The 21,950-nt window shown below is 43.1% G+C and overlaps 1 protein-coding gene across 5 annotated transcripts in view; it reads right to left on the bottom strand.

Moving 5' to 3' along the window:
* CCDC149 (coiled-coil domain containing 149) overlaps nucleotides 1-21,950 on the bottom strand; it is a 90,124-nt gene that overhangs the window by 65,024 nt on the left and 3,150 nt on the right. For 4 of the 5 annotated variants that reach the window (XM_039542087.1, XM_039542090.1, XM_039542089.1 and 1 more), the window contains exon 2: nucleotides 6,664-6,889. The gene's annotated coding sequence lies outside the window, so the exon portion shown is untranslated. The remainder of the gene's footprint in view (nucleotides 1-6,663; nucleotides 6,890-21,950) is intronic. The other variant, XM_039542091.1, reaches the window with a different exon arrangement.

Here is a 21,950-nt window from a genome sequence, read left to right as displayed (position 1 = left end):
TCACATGCATGGTCTGTCAGCAAGACAATATGAACTGAGATCAGAAGCAGTTTAGCGGCTATTCATTTATTTTGAATCCTTTCATGCCCAATCGGTCATGTCCATGAAAGATACTTCTTAGACAAACACTGGAGAGTTTTGAAGTGAGGGTGTTTCCTTTTTACTCCTCTGTGATTTTGGACTTTTAACATATTATACTCATTTGTATACTGGATACTGGCTGTAACCTTAGAATCAGATACACCAAACTGATAGCAGGGAGCCTGTCACTCTAGTGCTCTCTATGTCCCTTCTGCTGAGCCCATGCACAATGGAGGAGTAAGCCATCTGATTCAAATACAACGGGGACAAAAGGGAAAGGAGTAGACTGGGGCAAGGAGTCAGAGAAGACTGGGATTGGAGGGGGATAGAAACACTGTGCCTGGGAAGGGTAGGAGTGGGAGTTGGGTTAGTGTGTGAGGCATGGCTGGAACTGGTTGGCAAAGAGGCCTGAACTATGAACTAGTGTGGCAGGACGGGGCCAAAGGGCTGGGAGACAGCTCTGACAAGGAGCTGGGATGTGGCTGGAGAACTGGGATGGGGAAAGAGACCAGGACCAGGGACAAGGGTGGGGGGTAAGGTAGAGAGTGAGCCAGATGGAGACGAGAAGCCCATGGAGGGAGACTGGGGACTAGCAGGATAGGGGTGGTAAGGAGGTAGAGACATATTGGATGAGGAGCTGACAGGGGGAAACTGGGACTGGCTAGGCAAGGAGACAGAGACTGGGTGTGGGGAAAGGGAGCGATTATATGTGGAAAAAATAGAATGTGGTCATGTAATTAAAAACTGTATCATAACACAGGGCCAAGGGGCCCCAAATTAAATAGGCACAGGCAGCCTTGCTTCTGGCATTTCCTCATTTCTGAATGCTTGAGTTTGCAGCCTTAAAGTTATTTTAGTGTAATCTTTCTGTGTGTAATATTTTATATATAACAACAACACTTAAAATAAAACTTTCAAAAGCACCAAATTGACTTAGGAGCCCAAGTCCCATTTTCAGAAGAGACTTAGACACTTAGGACCCTAAGTCTCATTTGAAAATGGGATTTGGGCTCCTGAGTGACTGGTGCCTTTGAAAGTTTTACCCATATTCTCTGACAGTTCAAATAGCTGCATTTATCTAAACACAGCAACACAAACAGATTCCAAAATACAGAAACAAGCAGATTCAAGAGTTCTTCCAGAGCAGTGGATATTAACTCAAGTTCTATTAGATAATGGTCATAATTTCAAAGTCCCAACAATTCTAATTATGGAAGGTCCTGAGTCAGTCCATGAGAGTCTTACCCCAGGGAGCTTTTCTTCCAAAGTACATTTGCCACTACTTTATCTCCCTAAATTTATGCATTTTCTCAGTGTATATGAAATCTTTTAAAATCCCTATTAGGATCTTAGCACCTTTTGAAAACATCTTTCCATTTTTTGACCATCTAGAAAAACTACCTCTCTTGTAGGAATCAGAAAATGTTAGAATCCAGATTTGCTGTCAGCAGGCATGACCTTGAATGGCTTTTCATTATATTTTCTGCATAAACTGGATCCTCTTTAGAATCTAGTGACAAAAATTAAAGACAATTTTCTTAAAAGTGGGTTTTTATGTTTGTGAAAGGTGCCAGATTAACAGGTTGGGAAAGTGAAATTCCCCTTTTAACTGTAAAAAAAAGTATAGTACGACAGGCAGCAGCACTATCAGCTACCTGGAGGGGATAGTGCATCCGTTATATCAAGGCAGTTTCTAGGCCTCTTCATGGAGATTGCTAGCAAGGATGGCAACGCCAAATGTGATGGTAATACCTTTCCACAAGAACCTGGACTGAGACAATCAGTCCATTTCACATGGGCCATTAAACGGCTTTCATTCACTACCAAATTGGGCTGGATTTAAACCATTGGACACATTATGAATGCCCTGAGCCAGCCACTCCATTCTTGTTGGACTGGAGCCTCCCTTAACTGTAGGTCTGATTGCTTCTGCTGCACTCTGGTTTTCAAACAGAAAGGAAGTGATACTATAATGATTACTAGGTCTTTGTGGTGGATATAGTTATCCTCAATACACTGCACTGAGGTACAGGTATACTCATCCTGGCATTTCAAATGCCTCTAAGCTCCCCACAAGTACATCCCTTTTCTATCTTATATAGTTTCCTCCCTCTTCTTCCTCATTAAGAGTCCTTACCTTAGCCCTCCACTCGGGCCTTTTTAAACTATCTTACTCATTAGAACTAGGTGGCCATCTTTACTCTCCCCATCCACCTGGTCAGCAGCTGCCTGTTTCTTCAGCATAGAGTTACACTGGGCTCCATATCTGAAAATTCCCTGGACTTCCCTGGGCAGAAGGAAACAGCTCTCACTGAGTGGACTGGTTAAGGGAGAGAATGTGCTTCCCCCTGGTGGAGGCTGAACAGATGAATACTAACTGCAGGGAGAAGTCCTGAGCCCCCCTGCTTCTGCCCTTTAGCAGCAATTCAGCGGTCCTTTGTGTATATCCACCTGGGAAGTGGCTAACTCCCTAAGGATTAAGATTGAGGTATTGTATGTACAACTGACCCCACCGATTCTTTCTCCTGTGACCCTACAAACAAAGATGATGTAATAAGAATCAGAACATATAAGTACAGAACAGAGCACAGGCTCAGTAGTTTGCCTTTGCCTGTTTTAAGAAAATGTCATTATAATTTAATTTAGAGTTCTGAAAAAATGAATGCTATTTTCCCAGAAGCATCAGACTCCTCTTGTCAAGACAGTTTGCTAGTTTCTCACTGTCGTCCTGCTGCATTATTTCCCCCCCCCCCCAAAATATTTGTATTGATGCAGTTAAAAAAAATGCAATTACTTATTAGACAAAGTATTTTGTCTAGAGGCTCAGACAGGCATGATTAAAGGGGTACTAAGGAAAGGTGTATGCATTTAGACTCTAATCAGTTCTATACATACACAGGAAATAGTTTTGTCAGGAGAAAAATTGGGGCATTCAGTCTACTTTATGCTACAATGTAATTTGTCAAGGGTAACTAGGTATTGTCAGCAGATATGATGTGAATGTAGCCTCAGAAAAGATATTCATACTTTTCATTGATGGAGTACTCCAGATTCTGAAAGCTGTTTGATCATCTTTGAGACATACTAGGTTTTCCATTGAGCTGCTTTGACTATACTAGGACATAAGCTCTTTGGGGCAGAGACTGTGACTTCTTGTATGTGGAGACAATGCCTAGCATCTTGTAAGCTCTAATGGAATACAAAGAAGAACAGGAGAAGAACAAGCTGGAGAAGGCAATAGACCGCAGTCTAGGGGTCAGTTCCTAGTAGAATAAGTTAATTTATAGGGGTTGAGAGAAGCAGCCCACGTAGAGGCAGCAGCTGGGAACAAGAAACTTACTATGTAACCTGTATATTTGAGGCCCACACAGCCAATGGGGGCTGGGGGAGAGAAGAGGAGGAGTTATTTCGCTTTGAGTTTGATATGGTTGGACCCCGAACCCACACTCAGGATCGCCTGCACATGGTCAGGAGAGACCAATACATGCATCTGCCCCCCACACACACACACACACATTGTTGGGTGGGAGGTAAGGAAGCGGGGTTCCAGCAGCAGATGGAGATGCAGCCCCATAGTTGTTCTCTGTGGAGTAGCAGAAAGAACTTCATTTTGCTTCTCAACAAGAGGAATGCAGAAGACCAGAAGCGCCCAGTTTCACAGGGGCTTTCATCCCACAGCTAGCTCTCCCCAAAACTATGCTGGGAAGGGGGAGAAGCTAGTCCCCTCACACAACCACCAACCACAAGCTGAGGCTACGAGAGAGAGAGAGAGAGTAGAGCCAGCCTGGCCAGTTTACCTCTCTCCCTAGGCTTCAGAGCCAAAGATCCATCCCAAGCCACAAGATCTGCACAACTATTTTTAGAGCCATAATGGAAGCCCATGTTAGTGAACCCAGGCTCTGAGACTCACTGCCACTCGCTGTGTAGATGTACCCATTGGGTAATACAAACAGATGTATTATTAATCTGCCTGTGAGTTTTGTTCCAAGCTTTTTCAGCACCCGTTAATTTAAAGTAACTTTGCTTTACAGAGCTATACAAATTCATGGCTGGAGAGAAGTTAGATAGTAGGGCTGTCGATTAATCTTAGTTAACTCACGTGATTAACTAAAAAAATTACATGTTCATATATTTTATTCTGTGTTGTAATTGAAATCAAAGTGTAGATTTTGATTTCAAATATTTGCACTGTAAAAATGATAAACAAAAGAAATAGTATTTTTCAGTTCATCTCATACAAGTACTGTAGTGCAATCTCTTTGTCATGAAAGTGCAACTTACAAAAGTAGATAACTGCTTTCAAAAACAAAACAATGTAAAACTTCAGAGGCTACATGTCCACTCAGTCCTACTTCTTTTTCAGCCAATCGCTAAGACAAACAAGTTTGTTTACATTTGCAGGAGATAATGCTGCCCTCTTCTTATGTCTCTTCATGCTTCAGCCACCATTCCAAGGGACATGCGTCCATGCTGATAATGGGTTCTGCTCAACAACAATCCAAAGCAGTGCAGACCGATGCATGTTCATTTTCATCATCTGAATCAGATGCCACCAGCAGAAAGTTGATTTTCTTTCTTGTTGGTTTGGGTTCTGTAGTTTCCACATTGGAGTGTTGCTCTTTTAAGGCTTCTGAAAACATGCTCCATACTCAGTCCTGATCAGATTTTGGAAGGCAGAGTGCTGTAGCTATCTTTAGAAATCTCACATTGGTATCTTCTTTGCGTTTTGTAAAATCTGCAGTGAAAATGAACGTGGGCTAGGTCATCATCCAAGACTGCTATAACATTAAATATATGGCAGAATGCGGGTAAAACAGAGCATTATTTTTTAATGAGCATTATCAGCATGGAAGCATGTCCTCTGGAATTGTGGCCAAAGCATGAAGGGGCATATGAATGTTTAGCATATCTGGCATGTAAATACCTTGCAATGCCGGCTATAACAGTGCCACGAGAATGCCTGTTCTCACTTTCAGGTGACATTGTAAACAAGAAGCGGGCAGCATTATCTCCTGCAAACGTAAACAAACTTGTTTGTCTGAACGATTGGCTGAACAAGAAGTAGGACTGAATGGACTTGCAAGCTCTAAAATATTACATTGTTTTATTTTTGAATACAGGTTTTTGTACATAATTCTACATTTGTAAGTTCAACTTTCATGATAAAGAGACTGCACTACAGTACTTGTATTAGGTGACTTGAAAAATACTATTTCTTTTGTTTTGTTTTTTTTACATTGCAAATACTTGTAATTAATAATAAAAATAAAGGAAGCTCTGTACACTTTGTATTCAGTATTGTAATTAAAAATCAATATATTTGAAAATGTAAAAAACATCCAAAATATTTAAATAAGTTGTGTTCTATTATTGTTTAACAGTGCGATTAATCCGCAATTAATCATGATTAATTTTTTAATCACTTGACAGCCCTACTAGATTGAATTTGATTTACTTTTAAAGCTATGGAGCTATTTGGTTTACACCACTGGAGGATGTGGCCCTTAAGGTCAAACTTTTAAAGGTCTTTGGGTGCCTGAAGATTCAGATAGGTGCCTAGTGGGATTTTCAAAAGCACCTAGGCCCCTAACTGCTGTTGGAATTTCTAATACCTTTAATAATCTAACACTTACTGTTTATCCTTTGACCTATGGCAAACTTAATACACATACGATTCAGTTAGTGGTCTTAATAATCTTCCTAACAAGGCCCATAATGTTCTCAGGGTTGGGCAAGATAACCCATGGCATGTAGCCATGTGTGCAGAATACCCAAAGCGTGTGACTCTGGGTGAAGAAATTCCACCTTCAAGAATCCTTCCATTATCCTGTTGCTCTGAGCTTCCAAAAGAAAGAAAAGAAACATGGAGAGTAGAAAAGCGAAAAGAACTGGTTGAGGTGCATCCTCGTGTAACAGTGGGCTGGCTCTCCTGCACCCTTTGACCCCCAGATTCTTCACAGCTGATGGATCCATTAATGATAAAGTAAGTTTTTCCAACTTCAGTGGATGGGATGATTCCAACACACAATTAAAATGTATTTATTTCAATTTGTTATTTAACAAGGTGCACAGATGGTGTTAAAAGGCAGATAGAAGTGGTTAATCACCTGTGAATTTTAGGCATTTTCCTATGCCCATGGAGGAATTTAATCATAGTTTTACTGCATGGATTTCTCTACAATGATTTGCATTTCAATGGTAGTTTTCAATCAGTCACCCCAAAGAGTTTTGCAAATCATTTCATTCCAAAGTCATGAAGATCTGCCCATTTCCATATTCCTCGTGCAACAAATGTTTTTGGACCTGAAGTGTGGTATTCAGTATTTGTATTCATGCATGTCTCAACCTTTCTTCACCCTGAATTGTTTCATTTTACTAGACACCATCTGTTTCTTATGCCCAGACCAATTTGTATTCCATTTCAAAAAGTGTCCACTGTACTCTGCTTCCTGACCTTGCAAACCAATCGCCTGTGCAGTCAGTAACAAATACTTTCCTGAAATCTGGATGAATTATGTCAACAATTTCATCTTTCTCAAATTCAGTAATGCACTGAAATAATCCTAGTACGTTTTGTCATACCTGATTTTCCTTTTTCTACAGATCCATGCAGGCTGCCCCTTACTAAATCACATCTCTAGCTGAATTGTAATCTTGTCTTTTATAAATGTTTCCATTATCTTTCTGACTGTTAAAGTCAGACTTACAAGTCTGTATTTCCTTGGATCCTCCCAATGTCTCTTTCTGACAGCTGTAGTAGTCACTCACCAGTCAAGTGTGATTCATATAAATATTATTGACGGGCTACCTAAAGAAAAAAAATAATTAGGTACCGAGGAGAGTGTATTTCAGATGTTCAATAATAGTTAAAAATTTTCATTGTGATGAGTGGGATGGAGGATTCCTTTATTGCTGGCAGTTAGTGGCATTGATGGATCAGGGTTTAGCCATCCTCGGTATGGTCAAATAATTTCACTATGTGGGATCTTATATAGCTGCGGCTAAAATTCAATGAACTGATTCAGCGGACTCAGTATAAACTATAGCAATAACTCAATTTGGGGGCTTAAAAGCATAGGGAGAAGCAAGGTGCTTGCTCATGTCATCTTCCTTCATAGATGTGACTTTAACTGCGACTGTAAATCTAAAGCAATCAGAATGCTGGAGGATAAGGCTTTATAATGTGTGATTTAAGACTATTCTGAAAATCAGTGAGGATCTGAGTACGCCAACTCTAAAACATAATTGCAGTGCGATAAGAGTCCCTCCAAAAAGTTAGGAGGATACTTGTGAGAGGAATAAAAAGAAATTTGATTTCTTAAAGGCTATTTTGAAGAGTGCTAGGTGAGAAAGCAACTGTAAAAAGAAGCAGACCAAATGACATATGTGGAGTGAGTAGTAGAGTTTGTGTTTGTCCATGACTTGAGGATGATCTCCTTCAACTATTTCTGAATGTAGCTGTATTCAGCTGCCATTATGTTATCAATCTATTTAGACTGTAAGACATTCAGAGCAGAGATCTAGTTTGTCTTTGTACTTGTCTGTGAAGTGCTGTACACGCCAAGAGAGGAGGAGGAGACAAAGCTCTGGCTGGAGGAGAGAACCTTCTGACTGGAAATCTTGTTTGAAGATTCCTGTTTTGTGGTAATCTGTGTGAAACCTGCATTCCCATGCATAATACAGAACACTGCTTCTTCACAGAATGAAACAAATTTTACACAAATCATGGGCAATCTTCCCAGTAACTCGGGGAGGAGGGGCGCGAGTCACTCTCACACCTACTTACATTAGTGAATGTGGAAGATAAACTGACTGCCAACTTTTTTAGATATGACTCATGGTTTTCAAATCATAAAGTTGTTGATGCTGAATAAGTTCCATATTTACATTCTGTTTTTTAATATACACTTAAGGTGAAATCCTGGCTCTGTTGAAGTTGATGGGAACTTCACTATTGATTTCAATGGAGCTAGGATTTCACCCTCTATTATACAGGTTTTATCAGGGTACTGTCATGTTGTGGTGTAGGCAGGAACACGCGTGGTTACTACAGAGGTCAGAGTTCTTTAGTGATAACCCAGAGGAGATACAAGAAACATTACCCTTGGGTGTTGTGAGACCTACAATAACCACCCTCTAAGCGCCTTTCAGCACATCTCCCTCTTTTAATTTCATGAACATTATTAATATTGAAAAGGCCAAATGAAGTCAAAACATAAACCTGAACTGAGGACAAGGTAGTTGACTTGAACATCTGAGCCTGGCGGAAGGACTATTCTGCCTCATATTCAACTGGCTCTGCATTAATCTATTGTGCTTAACTCTCTTAACTTTTGGTTTACCCTTTTTCTTTGACTCTGGACTGGCCCATTTCCTTTCTCTCTGCCTCCAAGCTTTTTTAAGATTTATTCTTGGCTTCTGTCTTCCCTTTGGCTTCACACTGACTCTTTCTATTTGACTTTATTTTGTTTGTCTGTCTTTGAGCTGCTTTCCAGCTCTGGGCTCCCCAGTGGGTCTAATTCACAATTAAAGATCTCTAGACCAGACTGACTTCCCTCTTTTGTATTTTCAGATTTGTCAATGGCACGTCTGTAGCTTTCATTACAACCTCATACTACACCAGTGTGGGGACCAATATCTTTGCTGGATAATGCCAATTTGCATCCAGTCAATCAATTTTACTTTCCTTTACCGCAAGTTAAAAGCTGGAGATTAGCAGGGGATGAGAACAACTAGGGATAGCAAAAGTGCTCCTCTATGCCATAGGTTAGGAGAGGGTAAGTGGAGTCCCATTCCGAGCAACTGAGGAGAAGCTTGCTTTTCTGTGGGTGCATTTTAAGGCTGAATTTTCAACCTGAAACTATGCACATGCACAAAATGGAGGTCCAAGGCTCCACCCATCTTTTAAAGTTTTAAAAATCAGAAGGTGGGACAAAAACAAAAAAAAACAACCAACCAAAAATTTATATATGTCTGTATAAAATGGCAGGAGTTTTAAACAAATCTGATTTTTGAGAGATCCCAGGGTTGGTGATAATATGTAGATTCCATATTTAAATTCTTAGCTTAAGAGTCAACTTTTATACACTGTATTTTTTAATCGAACTTTACAATAATTATACGGTAATCCAGGCAGTTCATCTAACAAGTCCTGTACTCTATCCTGGATCTGATACTATTCAGCATTTTCATTGAAGACTTGGATAATGGAGGGGAGACTATGCTTATAAAATGCAGATGACATCAAGCTGGAAGGGGTTGCAAGCACTTTGGAGGACAGGAATAGAATCAAATGGACTGATAAACTAGAGAATTGATCTGAAATCAACAAGATTAAATTCAGTAAAGACACATACAAAATACAACGTAGAGGAAGGAAAAATCAAATGCACAAACACAAAATGGGGAATAACTGGGTAGGCAGTAGTATTGCAGAAAAATATCTGGGGGTTATAGAGGATTATAAATTGAATATGAGCCAACAGCATGACACAGTTGCAAAAAAGGCTAATGTTCTTGGGTATATTAACAGGAATATCATATGCAAGACACAGGAAATAATTGTTATACTACTCAGCACTGGTAAAGCCTCAGCTGGAGTGTTGTGTCCAGTTCTAAATATAGTAATAAAGATGAGGACAAATAGAATCCAGAAGAGCACTATTAAAATGATTAAAGGTTTAGAAAACATAACTTATGAGGAAAGGTTAAAAAAACTGGACATGTTTAGTCTTGAGAAATGAAGAGTGAGTGGGGACCTGATTTGTCTTCAAATATATTAAGGGATGTTATAAAGAGGTTGTTTATCAGTTATTTTCCATGTCCATTCACAGTAGAGCAAGAAGTAATTGGCTTAATCTTCAGCAAGAGAGATTTAGGTTAGATATTAGGAAAAGCTTTCTAACTATAAGGATAATTAAGTAGTGGAATAAGCTTGTAAGAGAAGTTGTGGAATCCCTCTCACTAGAGGCTTTTAAGAACAGGTTAGGCAAATACCTGACAGGGACCGTCTAGGTTTACTTTGTCCTGCCTCAGCACAAGGGATTTGATGACTTCTCAAAGTCCTTTCCAGACCTATATTTTTAAGATTCAATATCAGCAAATGATGTAGGACAAATGATTGGTAACACATATAAGAAAAACCAGAAGTTATACCAATCTATAGGAAAGCATTTGACCAAAGGGAAACAATTCTCTCTCATAGATAATAACCTAGTTATATTCCCATTACAACTGAAGTGTTTCTCTCCTATCAGGACAAGCTTTTTAAAAGGTTTAAAGCAGGTTTATAACAAATAAAAGGAAATTCTTCTTCATACAGCGCACAGTCAACTTGTGGAACTCCTTGCCTGAGGAGGTTGTGAAGGCTAGGACTATAACAGCGTTTAAAAGAGAACTGGATACATTAATGGAGGTTAAGTCCATTAATGGCTATTAGCCAGAATGGGTGAGGAATGGTGTCCCTAGCCTCTGTTTGTCAGAGGGTGGTGATGGACAGCAGAAGAGAGATCACTTGATCATTACCTGTTAGGTTCACTCCTTCTGGGGCACCTGGCATTGACCACTGTCGGTAGACAGATACTGGGCTAGATGGACCATTGGTCTGACCCAGTACGGCCGTTCTTATAGAGAAGGAGCTAAATTCATTTTTAGTGTAACTTCTTTGAAGACAGTGGAGTTCCACCAAGGATAAATTCGACCCAATGAGAAGGGGGCACTAAATAGTAATTAACCATAAATAAAAATTATTAGAGGTAGTTCCACGTCTATAATAAACCATGGATATCAACCCTCAGGGCTTACTCAGATAAATGAATCCAGTACATACTGTGTCAAATAGCAGCAAATAAACAGGGAATAAAAATAGGCTCCCTTAAAACCAGAAATGGGCTCAAGCAACAAAATTTGGACTCAGATGTAGGTGTCATACTCAGTGATATGTGGGATGTTCAGATAAGGGATTTGAGTCACACCATTTTAAAGATAGAGTCCATTTGCAAAATGGGGATCTGGATCTGGGTGCAAATTTCAAAGAATCCTGGTCCTCAAAATCTGGGGATATTTGGATCAAGGTTTTTGGTTCAGGCGCATCTCCATTTAAAATACAAGCTTCCACAAGTACAATTCTTACAGGGAAGAAACAACAATGTGACTGATCCTAGGTCATTCATTGGTATATCGTCCTGCCAATCGGGCCCTTTTGTGAGGGGGCAGAAGTCCAGTGATTAACACTTGAATAAAATGCCAGAATCATTCCCAGATAAATTTTACATTATTTAATTATAAACCTGAAAAAAACATTTCTAAAGTGAACTGGTAGAGAAAATGCACAAAAATAAATTACAATATTGTACAGAGAAAAATACTCTGAAACACTGAAAACAAAAAAAATACTGTACATGATATGTCTAAATGTCAGGAATATCAGAAATAATTATAATAAAACCACTCTATATAAAAGCAGTATTGCCAGCCCCAAACATTCAAAAATCATGAGATTTTAAAGAATAGCTTGGGCTCTTTTGATCTGCCTTCTGAGAATTTAGGTTTTACTCATGGCAAAGGTTTCTCTGCTGCCATGAAGGCTAGAAATTATTTTTTTCTTCTAAAGCTGAGATTCTAATAAAATTGCTTGACTCCAGGAACTGGGGCTTTAAGAAAAAAATACCAGATATAACCCACCCAAATCTGAGTTACCCAGACACCTCACTCTGCTTGCTGTCTACAAAGGCATCTGTTTGCTAGAACGAAAGGCCTTTTATTTGTTTGTGGATTGTAAATGGTTTGCAAACCTAGACAGACTGTCACTGAAAATATTTGTTTTCTAAGTAGATGCACAACATGCTGTTATACTTTACAGCAAGATAACTTGTGCTAAGAGATAGCGTGCAGGCACTGATTTGTTTACTGTGATTCCTTCACAGCAAGTTGAACATGTGCTATTTTTTACATATTTTAATGTTGAAATAGATCATTTGGCAAAAAAAACCCAAAACAAATATGTGGAAAGAATGCTGAAGGAAAGAACTTCAATATGGGATGTGACAAAGTTCCTCCTCTTCCTTGGTGGGTCCTGCGCTTATTGGCAGATTTGCTCACCTCCGTGATCTTCCCCACAGTCTGGGTCAACTCCTCCTGTGTCTGATCAGGAGTTGGGAGGTTTGGGGAGAACTCAGGCCTACCCTCTACTCCGGGTTCCAGCCCAGGGCCCTGTGGATTGCAGCTGTCTATAGTGCCTCCTGTAACAGCTGCATGACAGCTACAACTCCCTGGGCTACTTCCCCCTGGCCTCTGCCTCCTCCACCCCCTCTCAGCTCCTTGCTCCTCACACACACTTCCTCTCCTTTGGCTCCCTCCCCCATGACTGGGGGGGTGAGCTCCTTTTTAAACCCAGGTGCCCTGATTAGCCTGCCTTGATTGGCTGCAGATGTTCTAATCAGCCTGTCTGCCTTAATTGGTTCTAGCAGGTTCCTGATTACGCTAATGCAGCCCCTGCTCTGGTCACTCAGGGAACAGAAAACTACTCAGCCAGTGACCAGTATATTTGCCCTCTACCAGACTCCTGTACCCCACTGGTCTGGGTCTGTCACAGGGACCAACTGTTTAAATTAAATCAGTTTTTATGCACCATAACTTTAACAGTGCCTTCTTAAAATAATTTACTTCATTTCTAGGGCCGGCTCTGGCTTTTTTGCCACCCCAAGCAACAACAACAACAAAACAAAAAAAATAAAAGGAGGGGGGGCAGGGGCCGCCAGAGCGGCAAAGCAGGGTTAAAAACAAAAACAAAACCACAGCGGGGCCATAGCTGCAAAGCGGGGTGGGGGGGGACAAAAAAACAGTGCGTCTGGAATGGCAAAGGGGGAGGAGCAGGGGCGAGGCACACACAGCGAGCGCGCCGCTGGGGGCATCCTGGGAGGGCGGGCGCGGCATTGGCCCCGGTGGAGCTCCCGCGCGCGGGCGGCGGCGTCCCCTCCCCCTCTGAGCTCAGAGCTCCCGCAGGTCCACGCCGGCGGGTCGCCGCTCCTCCTGGGCGCACCTGGCCCGGGCACGGGCCCGCGGCTCCATGCCGCCCCAGTGCCGCCTCCCAGGATGGCCGAGGCTGCCGAGGACCGGGATGGGCGGGGGCTGGGGGAGGCGGCGGGCAGCTGCTTGGCAGCACTGGGAGGAGGGGAAACCGCAGCACAGCCGGAGCAGCAAAGCAGGGAAAAAACAAACAAACAACATAAAACCCCGGTGCGGCTGGAGCGGTAAAATGGGGGGGCAGGGCGGCTGCAGCGGCAAAGCAGGTGAAGAAAAAAAAAGAAAAAGAAAACACGGCGCAGCCAGAGTGGCAAAACAGGGTGAGGGGGACAAAAAAAACGGCGCAGCTGGAATGGCAAAGCAGGGAAGAAAAAAAAAACCTGCAGCGCAGCCGGAGTGGTGAAGCAGGGTGGGGGAAAAACAAAAAAAACTGCACAGCTGGAGCGGCAAAACGGGGGTGGGGGTATGGCACGGCCGGCAAAGCAGGGGAGAACAAAACAAAAAAACCTACAGGGTGGCCAGAGCCTGGTCTAATGGGGGGAAGGGGAGGGAGCAAGGGGGGGAGAGAGAGGGGGGCAGCCAGGGCTTCAGGGGGGCGCTCACCCCGTGGCCCCGACCTCCGCGCCGCCTGCCGGGAGGGCTCCGCGCTGCTCCGGTCGGTGGGGAGGGAAGGACGCGGGCTGCCCTGCCAAATTTTCTGCAGGGCGCTCCCCTCCTCTGCCCCCTACAGGGCGGCCAGAGCAGCAAACAAACAAACAAACAAAAAAGCGTCAGTGCCGCCCTAGGATTGGGCAGAATGCCGCCCCCTAGAATCTGCCGCCCCAAGCACCAGCTGAGCAAGCTGGTGCCTGGAGCAGGCCCTGTTCATTTCAGGAAGTATATTTGGAATTGCAGGACTCTCCACAGAATGGTTCAAACAACAAGGTTGAGAAGGCATACAGCACATATAGCTGATTTAAAATGTATCCTGTTACTCACCCAACTCAACACATATACAATAATTTGAGCCCACACCCTTATTAACACTGAATAGTGTCTCTCTGCAAGTACAGTAGTCCCAGTGAAGAAGTAAGTTGGGATGACTTTTAGAGTAACATACTATTAAATGAGCAGAAGGGTGGTAGAATCTGACCTCTTATTTGTTTTTTTGAAACCCATTATATGATAATAAACTAGTGACCCTGCACAGGCATGAAATAGAGAGTCCCAGAAATTTCAGAAGACCACTGGAGAACAGTTCTGTATATATTACATGATTTCTCAGCTTATGATAGATATGCCCAACTGCAGTATTTAATTACCCACAGAGTAAAAGGCAAACTATTTATATAGCCACTTAATACCTAAAAATGCACAGCCAGACTTATCAAAATCCCCTAATTGTCTCACACCTAGGCTTACCTTTTAGCACTGTTGTGGGACTACCCTCCCACAAACTGATTCCCAAAATTGATTGCAGCATGAGCTTTCGTGGGTGAATACCCACTTCTTCGGATGCAAGTGGTGGAAATTTCCAGGGGCAGGTAATATATATGCAAGCAAGAAGCAAGCTAGAGATAACAAGGTTAATTCAATCAGGGAGGATGAGGCCCTGTTCTAGCAGTTGAGTGAAAACCAAGGGAGGAGAAACTGGTTCTGTAGTTGGCAAGCCATTCACAGTCTTTGTTTAATCCTGAGCTGATGGTGTCAAATTTGCAGATGAACTGGAGCTCAGCAGTTTCTCTTTGAAGTCTGGTCCTGAAGTTTTTTTGCTGCAGGCTGGCCACCTTAAGATCTGCTATTGTGTGGCCAGGGAGGTTGAAGTGTTCTCCTACAGGTTTTTGTATATTGCCATTCCTAATATCTGATTTGTGTCCATTTATCCTTTTCCTTAGAGACTGTCCAGTTTGGCCGATGTACATAGCAGAGGGGCATTGCTGGCATATGATGGCATATATTACATTGGTGGACGTGCAGGTGAATGAACCGGTGATGGTGTGGCTGATCTGGTTAGGTCCTGTGATGGTGTTGCTGGTGTAGATATGTGGGCAGAGTTGGCATCGAGGTTTGTTGCATGGGTTGGTTCCTGAGCTAGAGTTACTATGGTGCGGTGTGCAGTTACTGGTGAGAATATGCTTCAGGTTGGCAGGTTGTCTGTGGGCGAGGACAGGCCTGCCACCCAAGGCCTGTGAACGTGTGGGATCATTCTCCAGGATGAATGCACAAATACAGACAGACATCTTCCTTTCCAAATGCAAACGGATGGACATCATACCAAATGGACTAAAGGTAAAAAATCCACTGCTATCTACATACTACACAGACCACAGTGAGAGATTATGCCATACTCTATCAAAGAAACTGAGGAACCACCTGATCAGCCTCCTATACAGCAAACAGGAAAACATCAAAAAAGAGCTCTCCAACCTGGAGACTCTCATCAATAACCAAACTTCCATACAAACGGACTTCACTAAAATAAGACAGGAGATCTACATCACTCACTTCACCTCTCTACAAAGGAAAAAGGACTGTAAGCTGTCTAAACTCCTACCTGCCACATGGGGCCACAACCGTGGTACCCCTAACCCACCCAGCAATATCGTCAATCTATCCAACCACACACTCAGCCCAGAAGAAACGTCTGTCCTATCTCGGGGACTCTCTTTCTGCCCTGCCACCCCCACCAACATGATACAGTTCTGCGGCGATCTGGAAGCCTACTTTCGCTGTCTCCGACTCAAAGAATACTTTCAGGACAACACTGAACAGCGCACTGATACACAGTTACCCTCCCACCAACAGCACAAGAAGAAGAACTCCACATGGACTCCTCCTGAGGGTCGAAATGACAGTCTGGACCTATACATTGAATGCTTCCGCCGACGTGCACAGGCAGAAATTGTGGAAAAACAACATCGCTTGCCTCATAACCTAAGTCGTGCAGAACGCAATGCCATCCACAGCCTCAGAAACCATCCTGACATTATAATCAAAGAGGCTGATAAAGGAGGTGCTGTTGTCATCATGAACAGGTCTGACTACCAAAAGGAGGCCGCCAGACAACTCTCCAACACCAAATTCTACAGGCCACTTCCCTCAGATCCCACTGAGGAATACACTAAGGAACTGAACCATCTACTCAGGACACTCCCTACACTAATACCGGAACAAATCAACATACCCTTAGAGCCCCGACCAGGGCTATTCTATCTACTGCCCAAAATCCACAAACCTGGAAATCCTGGACGCCCCATCATCTCGGGCATTGGAACTCTCACTGAAGGACTGTCTGGATATGTGGACTCTCTACTCAGACCCTATGCCACCAGCACTCCCAGCTATCTCCGTGACACCACTGATTTCCTGAGGAAACTACAATGCATTGGTGACCTTCCAGAAAACACCATCCTGGCCACCATGGATGTAGAGGCTCTCTACACCAACATCCCACACGCTGATGGAATACAAGCTGTCAGGAACAGTATCCCTGATGATGCCACAGCACAACTGGTTGCTGAGCTCTGTGCCTTTATCCTCAGACACAACTATTTCAAATTTGATGACAATATATATCTCCAGATCAGTGGCACCGCTATGGGCACCCGCATGGCCCCACAATATGCCAATATTTTTATGGCTGACCTGGAACAATGCTTCCTCAGCTCCCGTCCACTCACGCCCCTTCTCTACCTACGCTACATTGATGACATCTTCATCATCTGGACCCATGGGAAGGAGACTCTGGAAAAATTCCACCACGATTTCAACAGCTTCCACCCCACCATCAACCTCAGCCTGGACCAATCTACACGGGAGGTCCACTTCCTAGACACTACGGTGCAAATAATTGATGGTCACATTAACACCACCCTATACCGAAAACCTACCGACCGCTATGCCTACCTTCATGCCTCCAGCTTCCATCCCGGGCACACCACAAGATCCATTGTCTACAGCCAAGCACTGAGGTACAACCGCATCTGCTCTAACCCCACAGACAGAGACCAACACCTACAAAATCTCCACCAAGCATTCTCAAAACTACAGTACCCGCACGAGGAAATAAGGAGACAGATCAACAGAGTCAGACGTGTACCCAGAAGCCTCCTACTGCAAGACAAACCCAAGAAAGAAACCAACAGGACTCCACTGGCCATCACATACAGTCCCCAGCTAAAACCCCTCCAGCGCATCATCAGGGATCTACAACCCATCCTGGAGAATGATCCCACACTTTCACAGGCCTTGGGTGGCAGGCCAGTCCTCGCCCACAGACAACCTGCCAACCTGAAGCATATTCTCACCAGTAACTGCACACCGCACCATAGTAACTCTAGCTCAGGAACCAACCCATGCAACAAACCTCGATGCCAACTCTGCCCACATATCTACACCAGCAACACCATCACAGGACCTAACCAGATCAGCCACACCATCACCGGTTCACTCACCTGCACGTCCACCAATGTAATATATGCCATCATATGCCAGCAATGCCCCTCTGCTATGTACATCGGCCAAACTGGACAGTCTCTAAGGAAAAGGATAAATGGACACAAATCAGATATTAGGAATGGCAATATACAAAAACCTGTAGGAGAACACTTCAACCTCCCTGGCCACACAATAGCAGATCTTAAGGTGGCCATCCTGCAGCAAAAAAACTTCAGGACCAGACTTCAAAGAGAAACTGCTGAGCTCCAGTTCATCTGCAAATTTGACACCATCAGCTCAGGATTAAACAAAGACTGTGAATGGCTTGCCAACTACAAAACCAGTTTCTCCTCCTTTGGTTTTCACACCTCAACTGCTAGAACAGGGCCTCATCCTCCCTGATTGAACTAACCTTGTTATCTCTAGCTTGCTTCTTGCTTGCATATATTACCTGCCCCTGGAAATTTCCACCACTTGCATCTGAAGAAGTGGGTATTCACCCACGAAAGCTCATGCTGCAAAACGTCTGTTAGTCTATAAGGTGCCACAGGATTCTTTGTTGCTTTTACAGATCCAGACTAACACGGCTACCCCTCTGATACTTGACACCAAAATTGATTGTGATACTGATTTTGATTCACAGTACTGGGGATCAGATTGATTCACAATATCTGGGACCAAATGCAGAAATTTCATTTGGATATGACCAGAAACTCCATTTTCAAAAAGGTGGATGACATTGACAATAGGAAAGATTTAGAAACAATTACTGTCTCTTCATTAATTGCCAAGATGCAATATTGAATTTGTGAATACTAAATGTACAACTGGTATTGTAAAATTGGAAGCAAAGGTTAATTAGTTACTTGAAAATAGATGATACATCAATAAATGTACGGAAACAACTAAGTGTCATGATACCTGGCTTCTGTATATGAAATACTGGGATTTGGAATAAAATGTAATTTTTAATTGGAGAAACTGTTTAGAATAAGGAACCTCAAATTTGTATAACATTTGTTTTTAACTATATGGACACCATATACCGTACTCCATAGGGCCCAATCCTTCTCCCATAGAAATTAAATGGAAATTTGCCATTGGTTTTCATGGGCACAGGATGGGACTCCAAATGAAATGTTCTGCAGTTAATAACTGGACATCTTTCAATAACAAGCACCACTCAATTTCAGATGGACAAGGATTGCAAGGATCCTTTTGTTCAAATTGCAAAGATTTTCACCACGTCAGAGAATCCCAAATATACCTGCTGCCTCACGTATGAACTGTTGACCCACTGTGCCTCACTCAGGTCCACACTTTATCGTTCTGACCTGTCAATCTGTGTCAGTCCCCATCATGAGTCCCTCCATCACATCACTTACAAGTCTCCTAACCTCACCTTCAAGGTCCTTCTCAACTTAACCCCTCCCTACCTCTCAATGCTCATGCTTTATCATGGCACTCCTGCCTCTTTCACTCTGCTAATGTTGTCAGCCTCTCTTCCCCCATTTATCCCAGAAACACCTTTATGCTTACTTCCATGCCACCCGTCATGCATGGGACACCCTCCCCAAACCAGTCTGTAAAGCTACTGCCCTGGCCTCTTTCAAATCTCCCCTCAAGGTTATTTCTACCATGATGCCTATGGGAAGCTTCCAACTGCTAACAAATGGATGCCAATAGAAGTTTTGATATCTGTTTTTAAAATATTTTGTAACTTATAGATGAAAATATTGACTTGGCTCCATCTAGGAGTGCATGTAGCTAGTCTAGATAACCACGGGAGGACAAGGATATCTTCTGTTAATTACACCCCCTTGTTGCATCTAGCCTTAAATTAAGTTTTATGTTTCTCTGGGCAGGTACTTGCTTTTAAAATATGTTTGTACAAATGTTCCCCCTCCCCATCACTAGGGCCATGGGTGCTACTGTAAAACAAATAATAAACAACTTTCAGCAAGGTCAGATTCCAACGACAGACAAACACACTGGTATGATTTCTATAACAGTATCAATTCTGGAGACCTTCGTTTCCCCAAACTTGCCATTTACTGTAGTATTTTACTTAACTCGGGAAAGTTTCAAAAGGAATATAGGTTGTGATTTTCAAAGCTAAGAAATTTAGCTGTATGAGTCCTACTGAAATTAATAAGCAATCAAATTAGTTGCCAATCAAAACTGTAGGCTTTCAGGGCTTGATTTTACTCCCATTCAACTCAGTGGCAAAATTTACATTGGCTTGAATGTAGGGTCTGGAACTTAGATTGTAAAGCCCAGACCCTCGGAGGTATTTGAGGATCTGGGCCTAATTTCTTTGGTGCAGGAACCGTCTTCATCCTGCAACTTGGGCAGCACCAAACACATTGTCAGCACTTAGTACAATACATTATCACTGTGTGTGTTTCCACAGTCTGATTAACACTGATGAAGGTGCCATGAGGAAACATACATTTCAGAACATGCACTTCTTTCTTCATGCCATTATCATTGTTTAGTTCACTCAAAAAAACAAACAAGGAGGTTATGTCTGCACTTGGAGCTGCGGTGTGTTTCCCAACTCTAGGAAACAGACTCATGCTAGCTGTCATGGAGCTAGTGTACTAATAATAGAGTGTAGCTGCAGCAGCATGAGCAGCAGGTATTGTAGCCACCCTGAAAATACCCATCCAAAACCACAGGCACATACCCAGGGCAGCTAGCCCATCTCGCCAGTCTCACTGCTACAGCTACCATCTATTTTTAGCATGCTAGCTCGATTAGAGCTAGTGCAAGTATGTCTCTGTGAGCCAATCACAACTCCAGTGCCAAGTGTAGGCAGACCCTCAGCTTACTTGTTTTGCTCTTCATGGAATGCAAAACTCAATGTTTTTTCACTGATACTGTGCATTGGCTTTCAGATCTGCAAGCGACCACAGTTCCTGTTTGCTTTGTGCCCTTCATGTAAACCGGGGTGTGAAAAGGCAGCATAAATATTTCTTTACGATGTGGACACCCTGGATTTCTCATTATGTTTGGCTCTATGCTTGCCCAGAAGCAAAAGCTTAGGCATCTTGGGAATTTTTACTTTGAAAAACTTAGGTGCCAAGGGAATGTTTGGTGGGAGTTTTGTAGATCACAGTAGGGGACTTAGACACTTAAAGCTGAATTTAGGCACCTAAGGAACTTTGTGGATATCCCGCTCCTGCCCAAGGTCACACAAAAAGTATGGGGCAGATTAGGGAATTGAAATCAGGTCTCTGGCATCCCATCTAGTACCTTGGACTCTGTGGGCACTTTTACTGAGCTCATATCTACACCACCACTGAAATCCACAGTTTTCTATGCCAAAGTTAACTAGCTACTTACCCAGGTTTCAAAGTTTGGTACAGAAGAATATTCAATTTTTCGTGTAACCACCAGAGGGAGCTCAGAGGGTCCTCTGAATGTAAAAGAGACATTGAAACTGGCAGAAAGAACCAGATTTAAAGACAGTATCCTGCGCAGCAAGCTGGTGCTTGGGGCGGCCCATGGAAGGGGGCGGCACGTCCGGGTCTTTGGCGGCGGGTGCCTCAGTCCCTCTCGGAGGGAAGGACTGGCCGCAGAATTGCTACCGAAGAATGAAGCAGCGCGGTAGAGCAGCCGCTGAAGTGCTGCTGATCGTGGCTTTTTTTTTTTTTTTTTTTTGGTGTGTGTTAATTTTTTTTTCTCTTCGCCGCTTGGAACAGCAAAAAAGCTGGAGCCGGCCCTGACAGTATCATACTTTTTGCAACTTACCTAAGGCCACCCCTAATGTTAGTCACTATTGCTTATTTCTGTCCCTTTCTACATTTGGGATTCTATAGTTTTTGCCATTAGTAAGTGTGACTTTTGCAGCAGTTTATCTTAGGAATGAGTTAAATTTCACAAATTCAAGACTCTGCAAGACTGAATGTATGAAGCAGTTTGTTGTGGAGCCAGTGGGCCTGGTCAATGTATGTTGGCATTTTCATTCCATTTGGCCCAAAACAACCACACAATGTACTGATCCTCATTTAACAAGCATTTCCCAGGGCCAGACCAAACAAAACAGGGCCTTCGGATGAAGATACGTGATTGAGCCCTTGCATGACACAAGAGTCAGGGCCTGATTCTCATTTACAGTAAGATCCTTTTCACCACTCTCCCAACCTGGTGTAAAGGGGCCTCAGTGTAAATGAGACTCAGTCCTTCAAATGCATCACCTCCTCCACCCTGCCTGCCCTAGAGGCCTAGGTCATGCCCTTTAGGGGTGAAGGGTTCACTCCCATGGGTCTGAAGGAGAGCAGGGAACATGCCCAGAACTGCTGCAAGTGTCTCTGGAAGGGAGTTGGGGAACTGCGGAGGGAGGATTCCTGTTAAACAGAAGGGCGTAAGGAACTTGCAATGTGCTCCAGCCAGGACTCTAATCAAGGAAAGATGTCTCGATTCCC

Source organism: Mauremys reevesii, linkage group 5, assembly GCF_016161935.1.
Source record: "Mauremys reevesii isolate NIE-2019 linkage group 5, ASM1616193v1, whole genome shotgun sequence".
In the NCBI taxonomy this organism is placed as follows: Eukaryota; Metazoa; Chordata; order Testudines; family Geoemydidae; genus Mauremys; species Mauremys reevesii.
Note: the sequence above shows the minus strand (reverse complement) of the source record. Positions and strands in the feature narration are given on the sequence as shown.